Source organism: Nycticebus coucang, chromosome 15 (genome assembly GCF_027406575.1).
Source record: "Nycticebus coucang isolate mNycCou1 chromosome 15, mNycCou1.pri, whole genome shotgun sequence".
Lineage (NCBI taxonomy): Eukaryota > Metazoa > Chordata > Mammalia > Primates > Lorisidae > Nycticebus > Nycticebus coucang.
Genome location: NC_069794.1, coordinates 30,970,356 through 30,976,200, shown reverse-complemented (window position 1 = coordinate 30,976,200; position 5,845 = coordinate 30,970,356). Strand labels below are relative to the sequence as shown.

The window sequence follows — 5,845 nt, the reverse complement described above, 5'->3', positions numbered from 1 at the left end:
TCCTACTTTGTTATTTTTATGTAAAGTTGCCTTGGCTATTTGGGATCTTTTCTGGTTCCATATAAAGTATAGAACTTTTTTTCTATATCTGCAACATTTGGCACTGGTATTTTAACGGAAATTGCATTGCATCTGTAATCACTTTGGATAGTGATAGCCATTTTAATAATGTTGATTCTCCAATCCATAGCATGGTTTATTTTTCCATCTGTTTACATCCTCTGCAATTTCTTTCTTCAGAGTTTCATAATTCTCACTATGGAGGCTTGTCATCTCCTCTGTTAAGTACATTGTTATTGCTATCACTTTTACATAATCATTAGATTGTGCACTCTTTAAGGTATTGGTTTATTCCCCTCCGAATCTTTACATCATCGAGTGCCATCCTTTACATATCAGAGGTACCTAATAAATGCTCATTGAAATGATCTATCTATTGAGATTGTTTTCCATCCCCATATGTATTTAATCACCCAACCAGTTAATTGGTTCTCAAGGTTCAAAGGTAAATCCACTTTGACTAGGCTTTCCCTGATTCTCACACAGATTAATCAAAGGTTCTCATCTTCGCAAACTACTATCATTCTCCAAAAAAATCTGTACCTTGTCTTTTAGTGTGGAGATCCACTAATTAATAGCAGAAAGGATCACAAGTTTAAAGGTTTGATGAATGTAATTATAACAGAAGAAAAAGTGGGTTTTATTTTCAGAACCAGGACATTTTGAGGGTCAATTACTGGTCACCTTTCCAGTATTTAAGCACACAGAGTGTAAAATCAGACAAAGTCAGGTTTGAACCTTGAATCCACCATGGACAAGGTACTAAACCCCTGTAGTCCTTAGTTTCCTTATCCATTAGGTGGTCTTATAAATAGCAATCTCCTCTTAGAATTGACGGAGGATTATATGAGAGAAAAAAAGAGTTTGATGAGTTTAGAACAGGTCCTGACACCCAGCAAGAGCTTAATAACTGTTAGCTATAATTACTATCCCATTTATGCCTGCTTATTGTAATTATAACAGTTTGCAATCTAAGCAAAAGAACTCATACTTTAAATCACTACAAATAGCTCAAACAACTAAAGAGAGAGCATTAGATATCTTACAACTGCCTTTTAAAAATACATTATTTGTTCAATTCAGTCATTTTACTGGCCAGATTAACTAGATTTTGCTGTAATTTGAAAAACATACTCCAAAATAAGTTTTTCCCTCTGGGGGACCAAAGGACAAGCAACACTCCAGGGCAGTGACCACAGGTGTGTTTCACTCTAACCAGCTTGAGTCTTAGCAACACACATGTCCTACTCCATAGCCGTGGGAGAGAAGAGCAGCTGGGAGATGGACTCATGACCAACACATAACACATCCACTCTCTTGCCTTGGCCAAAGCCTACTGCATAGAGCAGCAGGTGGGAAAAAGCTCACTAACCCGGCAAAAGGTGGAGGAGAACCAGACATGGAAGAGGAGTGGGAATACCAGAACACTTGTAAAGGATCCTATTAGTCACTCATCCAGTGCCTGGGTCTGGGCAGTTGTAATTTCTCAAAGTTCCTAACAAACAGCTATCATTGCATTACAAATCCCATAGAACACTTAACAAAATTCCATAGCTGGTGTTAAAAGTCAAGAAAGAAGAATCCTACTAAAACATTGTTAATTCACACACAGTTTTGGGAATTTATGGTGGTTTCTTTTCCCTCTCTAAACTGCCATCTTACACTGTCCCCAGAGCAGGAAAAAGAAAAAAAAAAAGACCTAATTCTTAGATCTGATACAATGTGGAATTTGAACTTTAATCAATAGAATCATATGCAAGGGTACATGTGATACTTAGTAAATGTAGAATATAAATGTCTTAACACAATAACTAAGAAAATGCCAGGAAAGCTCTGTTAACCAGTGTGATGAAAATATGTCAAATGGTCTATAAAACCAGTGTATGGTGCCCCATGATTGCATTAATGTACACAGCTATGATTTAATTTAAAAATATATATATATATAATCATATGGCTGACTTTGGGCAGGGCAATAACCAACAGAAAATCACCTTCTTCATGGAAAGGCTCCTTCTAACTTACCTATTTCTTTTTGAAAACTAAAAATACTTTCCGATTAGTTCTCCTAGTTGATCAAGCTACCCCCCATCTCCAGCTTATTTTTCCCTTCACTTTCAAACTACTGAAACAAGATACACCCTCTGACTCTCATCCATCATCATTTTCTATTTTCTCCTTCCTTCTAACTTGCAAATTCGATCTCCAAATCCATCTCTATCACCACAGCTACAGACACACAATGTGACTTGAACATCTTATTTCACAGATACTAGAATCACATTCATCATTCCCCCCACCAACCAACAAAATCTCTTGTTTTCTTATTTTAGTGAATGTATTTCCCAAGCACGAAATATCTAGAGACTTCAAAAACTACCCTCTTTTTTTAGCCCCAAATTGCATCTGTCCTCAAAAACTGTTCATTCTTTTCATGAAATGCCTGTCTTGTGTAATCTTCCCTTTCAATTTTTCACCACCACTATGTATAGTGTGGTTCTTAGTACCTCACACCTGGACCCACTGACATCATCTTCTCTTTTTCCGAAGGCTTTTCCACAATTTCAGCCACATGCACAGTCATTCTAAAACATCACTTTTATTATGTTAATTTCCTGGCAGAGGTTGGGGGGACCCTTTTATAGCCTGCCACTGTATATAGTATAAACACTAACTTCCTTTTATCACTGGAGCTTCTGTCTTGGGCATGAATTTCTCCCTAAATAAAATCAAATCACCCACTGACCTTATAAAGGACCACTTACTTTGTCATCCTCTGCCTTTCCCATCCATTGCCTCTACCTGGCACAGGCCTCCCATCTTCACTCGGACAAATCTACCCTGTCATCTAAAGCCTAGTGCTGGTGCCTCCTTAAAGCCTTTCTGCACCATGGTCAGCTCTGTAAATATAACATAATTTGTGTAGGGGTAGTCCCAAAGCAGTATCCGGCAGAATGCCACTTAGATATATTTTATTTGGCCAACATGGTGGCAGTGTTTTCCTATTATTTAAACTAAATTTTAGTCCTTTTAGGGATCACATATGCTCTTCAGTTCTCTTAGCACTGGAGTTCAAAAACCCTGGCCTATGACATGCCATTCAGGTGGCATTGTTTATTTCATAATTTTTATCTGTGAAGTTTTTGCAATGTTTTGTTTATTTTTCCAAGTAACTTATAAGTTTCCTAAGGTCAGGAAATGTTTTCTACCATTAAAAATTTAAATAGGGCAAGAGAAGTGGAGAGTACTTTGTAGGCATAATGAGCCAAAGAGTTGTATGCTATGTGTCTTTTCTCCCAAGTTCTGCCAACACTAAGACCAGGACAATATCTAGAGCCTTTCAGGTACAGAAATGGTTTCATTCTAAAGCTCAAACTATTGGCCACAGTGTAATTCATAATTTTAAAACGCACAATTGGATGAAGCTACCCCGGTCGGGAAAGGGAGAACACAGTTTGGGAAAATCGCGGCTGAGGCGGCCTTCGCTGGACTTAGCACTCAGGCCTGTGAATCAGGAGATACCAAGACTCCCAAAAAAGAACCAGTTCCTCGGATGTGCCCCCTCACAGAGAGATGAAGGGGCAGCAGAAAACAGCTGAAACTGAGGAGGGGACAGTGCAGATTCAGGAAGGTGCAGTGGCTACTGGGGAGGAACCAACCAGTGTGGCTATTGCCAGCATCCAGTCAGCTGCCACCTTCCCTGACCCCAACGTCAAGTGATGTACAGGGTGATCCAGGTGTCCGAGGGGCAGCTGGATGGCCAGACTGGGGGAACTGGTGCCATCAGTGGCTACCCTGCTACTCAATCCATGACCCAGGCAGTGATCCAGGGTGCTTTCACCAGCGATGATGCAGTTGACACAGAGGAGACAGCTGCTGAGACACACTATACTTCCTTCCCCAGCACTGCAGTGGGACATGGGGCAGGGGGTACCACATCAAGGAGTACAGCTGCTGTTGTTACTACCCAGGCCTCAGAGGCACTACTGGGACAAGCAACCCCTCCTGGAACTGGTCAATTTTTTGTCATGATGTCACCACAAGAAGTATTGCAGGGAGGAAGCCAACGCTCAATTGCCCCTAGGACTCACCCTTATTCCCGAAGTCAGAGGCTCCCAGGACAACTCGGGATGAGAAACGCAGGGCTCAGCATAATGAAGTGGAGCGCCGCCACCGTGACAAGATCAACAACTGGATCATGCAGCTGTCCAAGATCATCCCAGACTGCTCTATGGAGAGCACCAAGTCTGGCCTGAGTAAAGGTGGGATTCTATCCAAAGCTTGTGATTATATCCAGGAGCTCCGGCAGAGTAATCACCAATTGTCTGAAGAACTGCAGGGGCTTGACCAACTGCAGCTGGACAATGACGTGCTTCGACCGCAGGTGGAAGATCTTAAAAACAAGAATCTGCTGCTACGAGCTCAGTTGCGGCCCTATGGATTAGAGGTCGTCATCAAGAATGACAGCAACTAGCTATGGGGATTCAAGGGCTTTGGGCCCAAGAACCGCAGATAGCCCAGGAGTAACAGCCTAACCCCATGCTCCTTTCCTTCACTGCCCACTTCTGGCATGGGACTGGGGGGAGTTCAGCAGGCGTTTCTTTGAACTGAGGCCCTGTGATATGGCAGCCTGCAATGGTGTGAAACACACAATGTGGATGTGCGCTGACAGCCTTGCCCACCCCCACCATGCAGCCCCAGGGCCCTGTGTTCCTCTTGCACAGCACATGTGCTGCCTCCATGCTGGACACTGGGCACACTAAACCGGGGGCTTGCCCTGTGCTTGCTAGGGTGCCTGCCCAGTGGAGGATCTGCTGATGGGCGATGTTCTGCCTTGCCTCAGGATGCCGGCATTGCCGTGGGTTCTTCCTTTGCCTGGAGCTGAGGTTTAGACATGCACCTGGCAACTCAGGAACAGGCTTAAGCAAGAAGTGGGGGGAAGGATGCTTAGCAGTGGCTGTAGCCCGGTGAAGAGGAGATCGCCGGCCCGCAGCTAAGGCTTATGCAGAAGTCTTTGGAGCCAGGGAGAACAACAGGCAGGGGCCCACTTGGGGCCTTCCCCCTTGTGGGACGTTTTCTTTTTCTTCCTTCCTTTCTTTCTTTCTTTCTTTTTTTTTTAAAAGATAAAATTGTTCAGAGCCAAAAAAAATAAAATAAAATAAAAAACAAATAAAACACACAATTGAACCAATGCAATGTGTGAATAAAAAATAAGAAATATTATTTTTGAAGAGAATTGAAGAGAATTAACATGACTTGGAAGTGGACCCAAAGTAGAGTAGATGACTTACTCTGTTCTTACTCTACATAGAGCCCTGCACTAAGAGTTTAAATAAAAGATTTCTCTGGTAATGGTTTCATTCCATCCTTCCTGGAGTGCTAAGTTTATTATTGTGGTCTTTTCTAGAGTTTTGGTTTAGAGATATAAAAATATCTCAGAAGTAATATTTGCCATTATTCATGTATTACTAGTTGAAATGTATACCTATGCTCTCATAGAGACTTTTGTTCACAAATAAGAAATTATCATGACATTAAAATACAGGCATACCTTAATTGATTGCACTTTGTTTTACTGCATTTCACAGAAATTGTATTTTTTACAAATTGAAGGTTTATGGCAACATTGCATCAAGCAATTCTGTTGGTGCCATTTTTCTAACACCATGTGCTCACTTTGTGTCTCTGGGTCACTTTTTCAGTAGTCCTTGAAATATTTTAAACTTCTTCATTATTATTATAGCAGTTATGCTAATCTATGATCAGTCACCTTGAACATTCCCAT

At 41.6% G+C, this 5,845-nt stretch overlaps 1 pseudogene; it reads left to right on the top strand.

The window, feature by feature from the left end:
- Nucleotides 1–3,485: 3,485 nt before the first annotated feature.
- On the top strand, nt 3,486–4,759 carry LOC128566668 (upstream stimulatory factor 1-like; annotated as a pseudogene).
- The last annotated feature ends 1,086 nt before the right edge of the window (nt 4,760–5,845 follow it).